At 47.8% G+C, this 15,965-nt stretch overlaps 1 long non-coding RNA gene across 1 annotated transcript in view; it reads right to left on the reverse strand.

Moving 5' to 3' along the window:
- Positions 1-12,811: 12,811 nt before the first annotated feature.
- The window catches only part of LOC120638376, a 99,334-nt gene continuing 96,180 nt past the window's right edge, over positions 12,812-15,965 (reverse strand). The window contains exon 4 of the long non-coding RNA XR_005660012.1: positions 12,812-13,898. This is a non-coding gene — a long non-coding RNA (uncharacterized LOC120638376). The remainder of the gene's footprint in view (positions 13,899-15,965) is intronic.

The following is a 15,965-nucleotide window of genomic DNA, read 5'->3' on the forward strand; positions in this document are numbered from 1 at the left end:
TGCCCGCGGTAAGTGCTTAATAAATACCATTGATGATTGATTGCGTGCTGGGTGACTTTGGGCAAGCCACTTCAGTTCTAGGTGACTCAATTCCTCATCTGTAAAATGTTCTTCCACTTAAACCGTAATAATAATGATGGTATTTGTTAAGCGCTTACTATGTGCCAAGCACTGTTCTAAGCACTGCGGTGGATACAAGGTAATCAGGTTGTCCGAGATGGGGCTCACAGTTTTAATCATCATTTTGCAGGTGAGGAAACTGAGGCACAGAGAAGTGAAGTGTTTTGCCCAAGATCCCAAAGCAGGCAAGTGGCAAATGGATTAGAACCAAGTCCTCTGACTCCCAGGCCCAGGCTCTTTCCACTAGGCTATGTACATGGCTTCTCACAATCACACCACGATTATTATTATGGAGGACAGAGAAGTCTCAGAATAACAGACAAGGAAGAGCTTCCCACCTCCCCTTTCTCTTCTCCTCCCTCCTCAAATGCTCCATGCCAGGCTTTCCTCTGCCATTTCCCTTTCTTGTCCCGCTCTTCCTGAAATCCCCATGAAGGACTATCAGCAGCAAGAATCTCAGCCCGCCTGATGGCCCAGCTGAACTAAGACACCCCATGCGGATGCTCCCCAGCATCTCCTCTAACTGGCCAATTTCTCAGCAGGACCAGAGCCAGGCCCAGTTACGCACTCCGCCAGTGGGACAGGGTGGAGGAGGGAGATGGGGGGCCACTAAACGGGAAGGAGGGGGAGAGGTCAGCCCCATTTTGGGGCCAGCTGCAGGCACAGGTATCGTCCCTCTGACAGATGGGGCCAAGAGGAAGGATATGTTCCTGGATGGAAAGAGATAATTAAAGGGAAAATCAAGATGGCCCCTTGATCCATAGGAATGGATTAAATATCAGAGCTGAAAAGGTGGAAGTGACGCCTTTATGACCAGCTATTATTGATGGGGTCTTAATCCCAACACCACCAGCCCGCTGTAGGGGTGGGGAGTGGGAGATGAAATGGGCAAGAGGTGGGGGCGAGGAACCAACCATTTTCTATGTTCCCCTTGCAACGTGGCTTAGTGGAAAGAGCATGGGCTTGGGAGTCAAAGGTTGTGGGTTCTAATCCTGCCTTCGCCACTTAGCTGGGTGACTTTGGGCAAGTCACTTAACTTCTCTGTGCCTCAGTTACCTCATCTGTAAAGTGGGGATTAAGACTGTGAGCCCCAGGTGGGAGAAACTGATTGCCTTGTATCTACCCCCAGCGCTTAGGACAGTGCTTGGCACATAGTAAGCGCTTAACAAATGTCACATTATTATAGGAGCTGGATGTGGGACAGGGCTCCTCACCCCCATCTCCAGCTCCTCTCCTCAGCAGCAGATTCCAATCCAGACTGGAACGGCTGCTATTCATTCATTCATTCATTCAATTGTATTTATTGAATGCTTACTGTGTGCAGAGCACTGTACTAAGCACTCGGGAGATTATGCTCCAACAGTAACCAGACACATTCCCTGTCCACAATGAGATTACAGTCTAGAGAGGGGGACAGATATTAACCCACAAGAGAAGATTCCCACCAGCCACAGGCCGCAGGGCCATTTTTAACAACACAGTGGGTTTCAATCTTTCTCTCTGGTCCTCACTCCCCGACTTTCTTTCCCATCTCTTCCAATCTTTCTCTTCCCATGGACATTTCCCAGGCCATACTTCTTCCCTTCTGTAGGATCCCAAATGGCAAGACTGGAGGTAGTGACCCTCTGGTGTCATGTCACCTGATGGTGGTTGCAGTCACCTCTGGGGCTGCATGGATGAATGGCTGTTTAATACAGCACAGCAGTCCTGCTACTCAAAGGGTCTGAAAACATGTGGAAACATGACCTGCCTGGTTCATATTTCCATCCCTCCTGGGCTCCAGACTGTAAACTTGTTGTGGGCAGGGGATGGATCTGTTTATTGTTGAATCGTACTCTCCCAAGCGCTTACTACACTGCTCCGCACATAGTAAGCTCTCAATAAATGTGATTGACTAACTGATCGATTAGTTTGCTGCATTTTGAGTCAACAGACAAGTCAGAACTATGGATTCAAAGACCAAGATGCTGCTCTGGCCCTTTCTTCCTGCTCCCCACCCCTCAGAGCTTTCTCCAATTTAGGGAGAGTGGGTAATGGACAGTGTGGGAGATTCCCCAGCCAGAGGAGAGGTCCCTTTCCCCTTGTCTTTCCCTCCGTCCCAATCTCTGTATCCAATGCACTACAATTAAGTGGAGTTAATTACAGCAGACTGCAAGCGTGCAGGCTGCATGCTGAAGAAGCGAGGAGCAGACGTACACTCTGCCTCGGTGGGGTCCTGGCAGCCATCTGGGAAGCAGCCAGCCGTGGCTGTGTGGGCCGGCTCCTTCACCTTTCCTGCTGCCCGCAGCCGGCTGGGACGTGCCAGGGAGGGGCTGAGGACGCTGCAGTGCCCTGCAGCTGGGGATGTACCTGAAGTGGTGTGGCTTAATAATTAATAATAATAATAATAACAGAACTTGTTAAGCACTATGTGCCAAGTCTTGTTCTAAGTAGATACAAGTGAATCAGATACACAGTCCCTGTCCCTCATGGGGTTCACACTCTTAACCCCCATTTTACAGATGAGGTAACTGAGGTCCAGAGAAGTGAAGTGACTTGCCCAAAGTCACACAGCAGACATGGGGTGGAACTGGGATTAGAACCCAGCCTGGCAGATAGAGCATGGGCCAGGGAGTCACAAAGACCTGGATTCTAATCCTAGCTAAGCTGCATTTCTGCTGCTGGGCAAATCACTTCACTTCCCTGTGCCTCAGTTACCTCATCTGTCTGATGGTGATTATCTGTCTAATTAAGATTAATGGGGATTATGTCCCATGTGGGAGATAGGCTGTGCCCAGCCTGGTTATCTTGTATCTACCTCATCACTTAGTACAGTGCCTGCCACATAGTAAGCACTTAACAAATACTGTTAAAGAAAAAATCCTTCAGGAGGCTCAGGATTTGGTCCTGCTCTTTCTAACTGAACTTGGTCTCAGAGAAGGGGGGGTCAGTTATCTGGCTTTATACTAGATGGTCTGGTTTTGAGCTAGTTGTCCCCTGTATAGGTCACCCTTTGTTTTGATTCCCAGCTATCAGGGTCCTTCTGTCTAGGTCCCAGTGGTGAACTCAGCTCAGAAGCGATGTCTGCGTGAAGACAAGCTTGAGAGGGAAAAACAAAGGCTCTGGAGCAAAGAGGGGAGTTTGGTGTCAGAGATCCCCCTCAGAGAAAGAGTCTAGGTTACGGTGGGCCTAAATGTATATCTACAAAATGGCACCTATGATATTTTAATCTGTTCAGAATCCACAAGGTCAACATTGGCCAGTGACCCCAGCTCAAAAGGGAGGTGGCAGTGGGCCAGACCTTTACTTTCCCATGCTAGCATCCCTGAATGGCAACTTGGCAAACTTACCCTGACCCCATCCTTTCCCCATGAGCTTCCTCTCTGATCCTCTGTCTTTTAGTCTCTCCCCTTTCAGTTTGTATTCCACTTCATTTTGCTGCCTGAATCATTTTTCTAAAACTGCATACACCTCTCACAAACCCCCAATGGTTGCCCATTCCTCTCTCCATCAAGCAGAAACTCCTGACTACTGACTTTAAAGCCTATTTATCCACTATATTCTCCCACTATCCTCCAGCTCATGATTTTCATTCCTTTCTAGCTAACCTACTCACTGTGCTTCATTCTTGTCTTTCCTTCCACTGATCTCTTGCTCACCCCTTCCCCACTACCCGGAACTCCTTCTCCCTTCATATCTGAGAGATCACTGCTCTCCTTATCTTCAGAATCTTTCTGTGATCAAGTCTTTTCCAGAAGGCCTTCCCTGATTAATCTCTCATCTCCCTACCTTATATCCCTGGTCTGTGACTTTAGCCTCACACTCCCTCCCTCACAGGTGATTTATTTAAATGTCTGACACCCCTTGCTTAGCTCTAAGCACCTTGAAGGCAGAGATGATGTCTTCTAACTTCTTCCAAGCTCTTAGCACAGTGCTCTGCACATAATAGGCACTCAATAAGTGTTATTGATTGATTGAATGGACAGTTGACACCCTGCCCTGTCCCTCATCCTTTTGGCTTCCTCCTCTAGAGGGGCACCCTCATCTCTAGCCTCCCAAATCCCATCCTTTGTGGCTTCATCTCCTGCCTTGCTGTTTTAAAATGTTTCCTCCATTCCCTTCAATTCATGAGAGAACCTCCTGCCCTTGGCCCCTACATCTGCATACCCTCCTTTTCTCTTCCCTAGTTGCATCAGAGACTGGTGTTTTTTTTTTTTATGATCTTGTTTTACCATGTCTGTTTCTTTGCCCAGCCTGAAGCTTCTTCTAGGTCTGGCAGAGTCAAGGGAACTGGAGTGGGATAGAAAGGATTGGGAGGGGTTGGAATGGGGTGGGATGGGATTGGGACAAAGGAAAAATCTTGAGGGGGGTGGGGTCCACTCTCTCTTACCCCACTAGCCCTTGTGGTGGTCTTGGAGGTAAGGGGTAAGGGGTGGTTAGGTGGTGATGACATATTTAGAGGTGGTTGGGTAGGGAATGAACAAGGAAGCCACAAAATCTCTGCCCTCAAGGAGCTTGAAGTATAGGTGAGGAGAAGAAAGTGGATATTCAGGTGAATCCTTAATCAGTAGAGAACGTACAAAAGTGTGCCAGGTGGTTGGAAATACATTAGTGCCTGGTAGGCATTAAAGCACTGAAACCAAGGAAGTGTAATTGAGAAAGGTCTCCTAGGATTTCCAAAGCGCTTTAAATATGGGGAGAGCTGTGGTCTGGCAGATACGAAGGGGGAGGGAGTTCCAGGAAGGAGGGAGGGTGTGAGCAAGGGGTCAGAGGTGGTCAGTAGCCCTGGGGAAACGCTTGGGAGCCCTGCTCTTCTGCCCGATGGCACTGACCCTGCCGATTGCCCCAAGTCTGGGTCCCGAGGCTCCTAACCTCCCTAGCTGGACTCTCCCTTCCCACCGCTAACCATCCCGAACAGCTTGTCAGCCCAGCTCAGCCCCTCTTTCTTCCCCGCCTGCACTGAACACTGCTGGATGAGATCCCACCTCATTAAGGATGCAAATTAAGAATCAGACATCAAAAGAATTGAGTTCTGCTAATCCTTTTACAAAGGTGTAAATTGCTAATCAAATTGTAGTGCCAGGCTGGCTGCTTTGTGAAACCCGAAATTGAATAGGGGGGTGTTCCTGGGGTGAGGAGTTGGGTGAGGGGAACAGGGATGGGGCCAGCTGGGTCAGGGGTTCTTTGACAGGGGGATTCCTCTCTCTGCCAGCTTTGCTCCCACTCTACCCAGCCTCAAGGAAGGAGTCATTCCTGGGCCCATTCCATCTTCTAGCCAGGAAACCAGGAGATGGGATTGGGGGAAGGGGGAGCCAGCTCCCTCTCTCCTGCTTCCCCCCTCTCGAAGTGCCTGCTTCCCAGAGGAGTTAAACTCACTGAAGTGGCACAGGGGAGATTTACTCAGCAGTTGTCTCTGTGGATAAACTTTCAGTGGGGCCATTACAAGCCCATTCCCCACTCTAAGACAGGCTTTTAATGCTGTCTTCTCTCTTCCTGAATCATCATGAATGGTAGCGGGGTCCACTGGGAGCCTGGGAATTGGCTGTCTGTCTGTCTGTTTGCGTTTCCAATTCAGAAATCGCCAACCCCCTCCAGAATTTAGTCAGGCTTCAAGCCAGGGTTTCTCTCTCTACTGCAGTGAGATTTCCCTCAGGCTCTTCGGTTGACTCTGTTTTATTTTCAATCTCCCCCTGGCTTTCCCTGAAGTCTTCGGGACCATTTTGACTTTTGGTCACCCGCTCAGCACTAGGAAGGTACATCCCCAGAGACTTGGCCCTGGAAATCTTACCCCTCCTGAGTCGGCCTTCTGGGTATCTTCTCTGAGGGGGAAAAAACGAGGCTGGATGTGGAAAGAGCTTGGGCCTGAGGGGTTGGAAGAGCAGGATTCTAGTCCCAGCTCCACCGTGGTATTCGTAATAATCCACTCCTTTAGTGCTCAAAGCAGTGAGATAAGTAAGATATAGAAGGGATCCCTGGTCCTCAGGAGACTCACAATCTAAGAGCTAGCTGGAGAGGGGTTTAGTGAAAAACACATAAGGAAAGGTGAAAAAAAAATGAGACAAGAACTCGACTGATGCCACAAGAGTAGTAGGGTGCTATGATTAGAGGAGCAGAAGTTCAGGTTCCACTCAGCCCAACAGTCATAAAAGTCACAACCACAGCCATGGCCTTCTGAAAATTGAGAAGCCCTCAGGCTGCTGCCAGTGCTTGAGGCCCACCTCAGGCTGGAGCAGGGACTGATAAGAGTGCTGGGGAGCAAGGGGCAACTTCTCTCTCATGTGGTAGCCAGGGAGGTCCAGTGTAAGAGGACCAGTGGGGGTTCATCCTACTACTGGTGTGGGAGTCCTTCCCAGCTGGTCCCAGTGGTGGTCCTGGGCAAGTTATCAAATCTCTATAATAATAATAATAATGATAATAATAGTAATGATGATGTTAAGCGCTTATTATGTGTCAAGCACCCTAAGTAGCTGGGGTAGATACAATCTAATCCGTTTGGACACAGCCCCTGTCCCACAGGGGCTCACAGTCTTAATCACCATTTTACAGATGAGGTAACCGAGGCACAGAAAGTGAAGCAATTTACCTGAGTTCACACAGCAGACAAGCGGCAGAGCCAGGGTTAGCTGTAAACTGGGGATAAGATTCCCACTCTCCCTACCTCTTAGACTGTGAGTCCCTTGTTGGACAGGGACTGGGTCCAATCTGATTACCGGGTACCTATCCTAGTGCTTGGTACTTTATAAATATCACCACTAACAATGTTAATTAGAAAAAGGAACCCAGGGCTAGGGAGACCCTCTCACATCCCCACACCCCTAAAACAGATACAGGTAGCAAGGCGTGAGAGGGAGGAAAACTTCTTTGCTTTCCAGAACCCACCATGTACCATGCCCTCTCCTCACTGTGGTGTCCCGGGCTAGAGGAGGACTCGGCCCCAAATGCCCAGCTGGGATCCACTATAGAGATCCACTGGACATTGGTAGGGCTTCTGAAAATCACGGGCTAATCACAATCAGCTAATACTGATCCGGGGCCACCATGGAAAAATGACAGGCCTTAGGAGTCTGGTGGAGTTCCATTTATGATGACGGTGATGATGACTGTGGTGACGACTACGGACTCTCCCATTGAGAGGGATGGGTGACCCTCCATCTAGAGACTTCAGGAATTGAATGGAGTGATAGTGGTTTGTTCAGCACCATTTGCACTCTCCAATCCCTGCCCCTTAGGACTCAGAATGCAGTGAGCAAAGGGGTGGGCTAGGGGTGAAGGGGAAGCAAATTTTTTTTTTTTTAACTTACCAGACCCATTTATGGCTGAAGTAAAAGTGACCACAGCAGAGCATCAATGCTTTACCATAGCACCGTGACCTGGCAGAAGGTCCTCACCATCCACATTAGCCAAGTATTTTTCAGGATTCCTGTTAGACCTGTATACCTCATGGACTGCCCTAGGTGGTCATTTGGTCAGAAGCCTTCAACACTGAAGGCAGAATCTTAGTTGGCATTCCCTACTTGCAGAACTAGGACTAGAATCAATCGATCATAATTTTTGAGCACTATACTAAAGCCCTTGGAAGAGAACAATATAACAGAGTCAGTAGACATGTTTCCTAGAACCCAGGTCTCCTGGTTTCCAAAATCATGCTCTCTCCATCAGGCCCACAGCAGGGTAATGGCTGCACACCATGACTCCTACCTTTTTATCACCATCCCACCTCCCCATCCCCCAGATCCCTGTTCCTGCTGTAAGGGCCCTCAGGACAGAAAGGTTATTGGTCTGAGTGACAGATTTCAGTTCCCCAGGAGTTCCAAGATGGGTGGGAGCCTTGTGGTTGCTGACAACCTCCTCTGACACAGGGTTCAGGGCCTGAGCTCCTCTCACCCATAACAATCGTGGTATTGGTTAAACCCTCGCTATGTGCCAAGCACTGATACAAGATCATCAGGTCCCACTTGGGACTCACAGTCTAAGTAAGAGGGAGAACAGGTATTGAATCCCCATTTTGCAGAAAAGGGAACTGAGCCAATTAACAGATTTGTCCAAGGTCACACAGCAGCTATGTGGTAGAGCTGGGATTAGTCCCCAGATCCTCTCACTCCCCTGGCCTGTGTTGTTTCCGCTAGGCTACTTCATGGTCTCTCTGCCCAGGACACCTGAGTGACTTTAGTGGACACTCTCTGCCTTTGTTCTAGAACTGACCTGAGCAGCCAATTCCAAGCAGAGGGCCATCTGGGCTGAACTAAAGAGCTTTAGATGACTCTGGCACAAACTATTGGCAGGCTATTTCTGTCTCCTTATAAGTGCCTAATGAATTGGATTTGGGTATTGATCGTGAATTTCCTCCTTGTACCCATTATCCCTCTGCTCTCCATTACCGGCCTGTCCAGTTTCATTAAAACCTGTTGCTTGGTTAATCTTCTGGACAGTCAGGAGAGGAGGGAAGAGACCTGTCCTAAGCCAAGGGCAGACCAGACTAACCCTTCTGGTCAGCTGACAACTGTGGCATTTATTAAGCTCCTACACTTTGCCAAAAACACTGTGCTAAGTGCTGGAATAGATACACGATGATCAGGTTAGGTACGGTATCTGTCATGTAGGGCTCACAAGCTGAGAGGTAGAAAGAAGGTATCTTATCCCAATTTTAATAATAATAATGATGGTATCTGTTTAGTGCTTACTGTGTTCCAAACACTGTTCTAAGCACTGGGGTAGATAGAAGGTAATCAGGTTGTCTCACGTGGGGCTCAGTCTTAATCCCCATTTTACAGATGAGGTAATTGAGGCACAGAGAAGTTAACTGACTTGCCCAAAGTCACACAGCTGACAGGTGGTGGAACCGGGATTAGAACCCATGACCTCTGACTCCCAAGCCCGTACTCTTTCCACTGAACCATGCTGTTTACAGATGAGGAAACTGAGACATAAGTGACTTGCCCAGGACCACACAAAAGGTCAGTGGCAGAACAAGGACTGTTATCTGGGACTTCGAATTCTCAGCCCAATGGTCTTTTCATGAGGCCACACTGCTTCCCATCTCTGTCCTTTCTAAGAAAACTGAGAGGGGAGACAGGGAGGTAAGGCCAGTGATATCGCCTGTGGTCTTAGGTTGGATTGAGGTCTCAAGTTCTTAGGCTGGACAAGGGGAGGAAAGGGCCCTAGGAGCCAGCTGTGAGAGTGGGCCTCCAGTCCATTTCTGCCTGAAAAGTCTCCCTCTTCCTCCTCACCCAGGATGAGGTTTATAAATAGGAGTCCGCCTCATCCCTGAAATCCGCGACTCTCACGTCCTTCGAAGTTGTGGCAGATGCTCCTCACGTCCGCATCGCGTCGTCCGTTCCTTGGCATCGTGGTCATCTCCGCGGCTATCCAGAGACAGGAAGGAAAACAAAGAGAAAGGAAGGTGGCCAGGAAATGAGCGAGGGAGGGAGAGACAGGCAGAGAGAGAGAGAGAGAACAGAGAGTGTTAAAAATCTCCAACCTGAGCTAAATAATTGTGTTCTGCTGGGCGTTGTGCACCCAATTTGGCCTCGTATTGATCCCGGTTAGCAAACAGGAGCTGCAAACCCTATAAAAATTATTTATCCTCCCCGATTCCTTAATCCGGATCCGATCCCCTCGTTAAGGTGATTGACGGCGCTGGCAGGTGAAGCACCGCTTAAACTCCCTCCTGTGCCGTTAGCAGCTCCCGGCTCCCTCCACCGACTCCCATCGCCTTCTGCTAATGAGGCTATTGATCTGGGGCTGGCGAGGGGCTTCCTGCTAATGGAAAGCCCATCTGGGCCTCCGACAAGCTTGTAAAGCAGCTTCGGTGAATGGGGGCCCTGCCACATTACGGTGAGCCATGGGCCCGCCTGCAGACCTATTGGCCACCTTTGGCAACTTGTGGCCCATCGCACACAGACACACGTGCGAGCGTACACACACACACACACACACACCTTCTTTCTCCCTCTCTCTCGATTCCCTCCCCGCCTGCCAGGTATGAATCAGAATTTGTGTTCTGCCTTCAGCTCCCTCAGCTCCCTCTTGGCAAGATTACGCACCTTGGGGAAAATCATCCAAACCACAACTGTAGGATGACAGGCTGGACACCATCAGGGACTGCTCAGAGAAACTATCTTGCAGTCTTTGTTGACTCTAGACTGTAAGCTCATTGTGGGCAGGGGATGAGTCTGTGATATTGTTAGATTGTACTCTCCCAAGTACTTAGTACAGCGGTCTAAACACGCTAAGCGCTCCATAAATACGAGTGACAAATATGATTGACTGACTGTTCTTTCTACTCTTAACAGCACTGGGGAATCAGACTGCCTGATCATATGGTATCACCCTCATTCATCGTTGGTATTTACTGAGCACCTCCTGGCACAGAGTACTGCACTAACTGCTTGGGAAAGTTAATCAGAAGCAAGAGACACGCTCCCTGTCCTCTGCTCAAGTAGGGGCTTGTCATCTACTCTAGGCCTGCTGTTAGTCTAGTGAAAGGAACACTGATCTGGGAATCAAGAGACCCGGTGTCTGGGCTCGATCCTATGTGTAGCCAGCTAATGCGGGCAAGATACACACATTAGAAGCATCGTGGCTTAGGGGATAGAGCTCGGGGCTGGGAGTCAGAAGGAAGGACCTGGGATTTCATCCCAGCTCTACCACATGTCTGCTGTGAGACCTTGGGCAAGTCACTTCACTTCTCTGGGCCTCAGTTACCTCATCTGTAAAATAGGGATAAAGACTATGAGACCCATGTCAGACAGGGACTTCGTCTAACCTGATTACCTTGTATCTACCTCAGTGCTTAGAACAGTGCTTGGCCCATAATAAGTGCTTGATGAGTACCATAATTATTAATTATTATTATTATTGTGTCTATGCACTTCACAATGGGTTGTGCCTCTCTCATTACTCTTCCATGCCCCAGTTGGAAGATCACTGGGAATGTGTCTAATTCCCATTTATGTATTCTCTTCCAGTACTTCACTTACTATGTGTCAGGCACTGAACTAAGCGCTGGGGTGGATACAAGCAAGTTGAACACAGTCTCTGTCCCAAGTGGGGCTCACAGTCTCAGTCCCCCTTTTACAGATGAGGTAACTGAGGCACAGAGAAGTGAAGTGACTTGCCCAAGGTCACACAGCAGCAAGTGGCAGAGCCAGGATTAGAACCCATGACCTTCTGATTCTCAGGCCTGTGCTCTATTCACTACAGCTTAAAGTCAGAGGGGGTAGCTGGGGTGACCTTAGTCTCAGGGGCTGGGGGCTTCATGGTCTGACCCTCTGCATTTCCCAACCCTATAGCTACTCCCACCCACCTCCTCGTCTAACTTCTTTGACTTCTTTCCTGGGCCCTCATTTCTTCCATATACCTTCCTTTCTATATCACCTTGGCACTCGGATTTGCATCCCTTAAGTCCTGTATATTCTCCCCTCCCCTAGTCCCACAGCATCTAAGTAAATATGCCTATACTCTCCCATTTCCCTATCAGTAATTTATCTTAATATCTGTCTCCTCTTGTAGACTGCGAACTCTTTGTGGGCAGGGTTTGTGACTACCAACTCTACCGTATTCTTCTCCCCCAAGTGTGTCATACAGTGCTCAGCACACAGTAAGTACTCCATAAATTCCACTGATTGATCAATTGGGAAGTATCTTCTTGGGAGACCCTTAAACAGCTATAAAGCCACCTAATCCTAAAGCCAGAAGATGCAGTATTTGTTAAGCATTTACTACATATCAGGCACTGAATTAAACTCTGAGGTAGATAGAAGATAATTATGTTGGTCACAGTCCACGCCTCCGCCCGTGAAGCTCACAGTCATAATCCCCATTTTACAAATGAGGGAACTGAGGCATAGAAAAGTGAAGTAACTTGCCCAAGGTCACACTTTGAGAAGCTTTGAGAGGTTATCACAGCCATTTCCCCTAATTAGGTCTGAAATAAGAATGGCACTGCTTATTATAGTCATTCATCATCATTATCATCATCATCATCATGAACGCCTCATCTCTCCCTTTTAAAACCTGTCAAAGGAGAGTCCACAGTCTCCCTCTGCCTTCCATTCTGATGTCTATCAACTCTCACTGTTGAATATTATTTTTCTACCTTTCCATCTGCCTGTCGGCCTAATAATAATAATTGTGGTATTTGTTAACCACTTACTTCATGCCAAACACTATACTAAGCCCGGGAATAGTTACATTCAATCATATTTATTGAGTGCTTACTGTGTGCAAAGCACAGTACTAAGGGTTTGGGAGAGTTCAATACAGTGTAAGAAGATCAAACAGTTCCCTGTCCTTTGTGGGGCTCACAGTTTAAGGAGGAAGGAGTACAAGTGTCTTATCACCACTTTACAGATGAGAAAATGGAGGCACAGAGAAGTGAAAGGACTTACCCTAGGACAAAGAGGAGGCAAGTGGCAGAGTCGGGAGTAGAATCTAAGTCTCCCGACTCCCAGGCTCATGCTCTTTCTGTAGGCCAAGCTGCTTCTATAGATTAAAAAAATTGACCAGCCCTCCACAGTGACCACTCTTTGCTCTCCTAGGCTAAAGGCATGGCTGGTGATGTTCCTGTCTCCCAAATTTTGCCTAAAGAGTCTCATGCAGCTAGAGGTTCTTGGTGCTCAGAGATAAGACATGTGTGTGCTTGCCATATACCCTGCTGCTCTTTGGGGATAGGGGACCAAAATGAAATCATGCATCTTAATTAGTAGCCCACTGTAAATTGTCACTGGCCTCAGGCAAGTGGCAATCTCCAAGTCTGATTTCCCTAGCTCTCTGTCTCTTCCTCTCTCTATCCATCTGGATATTTTAAAACTGCAAATCACCGGACACAGGCCAAGATGTTAGTTATGGGAAAGCAGGTTTGTGGTTGGCGGGGGCTCAGGTGCAGCATTATATGCTGGGTGTGGCTGTTGGAGGAAATGGCCATCCCAGCAAAGAAAACTAGCTTCCTTCCAGGCAACGTGGCTCCCAGCAGCAGTGGGGAGTCAAGAGAGAGAGCCGAGAGCAGAAAAAAGTGGGTGATGGAAAAGCATAATTATTTCTAAATCCAATTTTCTTTTCATGTTTTCCAGGAGGCATCAGATGTTCTTTGGTGATGTCTCAGTTATTTTTAAATTCATTGGCCCACGGTGATTCATATATATGTTCTTGTATTATCCCTGGCAAGTCTTACATGACAACTACAAGTTAAAAATAGATGTTCTTGAAGGAATATGTGGCCAAAACAGAAAAAAAAATCCATTCCTGTGTTTGGTAAAGCAGGAGGCAAGGTAGATTAAATACATCAGCGTCTGGGTTGTGAAATTTAATACAGATCTATTAGGGTATGAATATATAATGGTTACCACAGAGACTCTGGGATTTTGCTCTCATTTGACTGTCACTTTGGAGTGTAGTTTTGGGGCTGTGACATCATCTCAGAGGATAGAGGGTTCTTTCCGAGTTGCTCAGATTTGGGGCGGGAGGATGGGTCTGGGGTAAGGGCAGAGGCTATCTGTTCCTTTCCTGGCAGTGCCCCCTTGATGCCCTGTGCCCCTAGAGGAGTGTAGACTTCCGGGTCCCTCCTCTCCTGCTTCTTTGTTCCTTCCCCGCAGCACATCATCATCTCTCTCTGGAACAATTGCTAGTCCCTCCCTTCGGGCTCTGAGTCACACTCTTGCTCTTTATAGCCTGCAAACTGCCTCCTTCCTTCTGCAGCTACCTAGACTGTTCCCGGGAGTGGAGTGCAGACATAACATGGACAGAAAAGTCCATGTCGTCCCCCATCCCACAGGGTGCCGCAGCCTTCCATGTTCTTCCTCCTGGAACACAATAATAATAATAATAATTGTAATAATAATAATACTGATAATCATCTGAGACATTTGCTAAGTGCTTACTAAGTGCCAGGCACTGTACTAGGTGCTGGGGTGGATCCAAGCAAATCGGATTGGCCATAGTTCCTGTTCCACATGGGGCTTGCAGTCTTAATCCTTATTTTACACACGAAGTAACTGAGGCACGGGGAAGTGAAGTGACTTGCCCAAGGTCACCCAGCAGACAAGGAGTGGAGCCGGGATCGGAACCCAGTGCTTCTGACTCCCCGACCTGTCCTCTAGCCACTAGGCCACGTCAGTCCAGATCTGAATTGAGTTTTGGGCAAAAATTACAGCTTTCATTCATTCATTCAATAGTATTTATTGAGCGCTTACTATGTGCAGAGCACTGTACTAAGCGCTTGGAATGAACAAGTCGGCAACAGATAGAGACAGTCCCTGCCGTTTGACGGGCTTACAGTCTAATCGGGGGAGACGGACAGACAAGAACAAGAACTCTTGTCCACACTCTGTCTCTGACTCCCCATTTCCCCTGCTACAGCTTGGATTTTCCCCTGCCATGCCCTTCCCAACTACCTAGGCTTTTTGGATTTTGTTGGGTCCCAGCCTGGGAGGGAAAATATTTTATTGGCATCTCTGCCCCACACAGTCCTGCAGCAAGAACAGCCCTGTTGATGTCCTGATTTGCTTCTTGCCAAATCCAGCAGCCTCCATCCAAATCCTCCTCGACCTCTCAGCTGCCTTCGACACTGTGGACCACCCCCTTCTCCTGGAATCATTATCCAACTTTGGCTGTACCCTCCTGGTTCTTCTCCTATCTCTCTGGCCGCTCACTCTCAATCTTTTCCACAAGCTCCTGGGCAGGGAATGTGACTGTTTATTGTTATATTGTACTGTCCCAAGCCTTTAGTACAGTGCTCTGCACACAGTAAGCACTCAATAAATACAACTGAATTGAATGAATGAATGAATGAATGCCTTCCACCCCCTAACTCTGGGAATCTGTCAAGACTCCGTTCTAGGTCCTCTTACATTGTCTATTTTAATCAATCACATTTGTTGAGCACTTATGTACAGAACACTGTACTTAGCACTTGGAGGAGTACATTATCACTCCATCTAGACTATAAGCTCATTGTGGGAAGGGAATGTGTTTACTGTGCTGCACACGGTAAGTGTTCAATAAATACGACTGATGGGAGAATTAATTTGCTTCCACAGCTTCAACTACTATCTCTATGTAGATGATTCCCAACTCTGCCTCTTCAGCCCTAACTTCTCTCCTTCTCTGCAGTCTTTCATTTCCTCAATCAACCAATCAATCGTCACTGAGCACTGTACTAAGCACTTGGGATAGTACATTAAAACCGAGGTAGTAGACACATTTCCTGCCTGCAAGGAGTTTACGAACAAGATAGCGGGAGACACACCTGAATATAAATAAATAAATACCAGTTACAGCCGTTGGTAGCTCTCCTATTGGTGCTGAGAGAGTATTTTGTACACAGTGGAGGCTTAAATATTTGTGAAATGATGATGATTATGCTGATGATGAGATGCTAAGAGAGTTAGGGAAGCAGGCCTAGTGGATAGAGTGTGGGTCCGGGTGTCAGAAGGACCTAGATTCTAAACCCAGCTCCATCACCTGTCTGTTGGGTGACCTTGGACAAATCATTTAACTTCTCTGTGCCTCGGTTACCTACCTCATATGCAAAATGGAGATTGAAAGTCTGCATCCGAGGTAGGGCACGGACTGTGTCCAATCTGATTAACTTGTATCTCTACAGTGCTTAGTACAGTGCCTGGCACATAGTAAGTACTTGACAAACATCACATATATTCATTCGTTCAATCGTATTTATTAAGCACTGATTGCGTGCAGAGCACTGTACTAAGCGTTTGGGAAAGTACAATACAACAACTAAAGAGTGACAATCCCTGCCCACAGAGAGCTCACAGTCTGGGAGGCAGGGGGAGTGACAGACATCAATACAAACAGACATCAATACAAATAAATAAAATTATGGATATATACATAAGTGCTGTGGGGCT

This window comes from Ornithorhynchus anatinus, chromosome 5, assembly GCF_004115215.2.
Source record: "Ornithorhynchus anatinus isolate Pmale09 chromosome 5, mOrnAna1.pri.v4, whole genome shotgun sequence".
NCBI lineage: Eukaryota > Metazoa > Chordata > Mammalia > Monotremata > Ornithorhynchidae > Ornithorhynchus > Ornithorhynchus anatinus.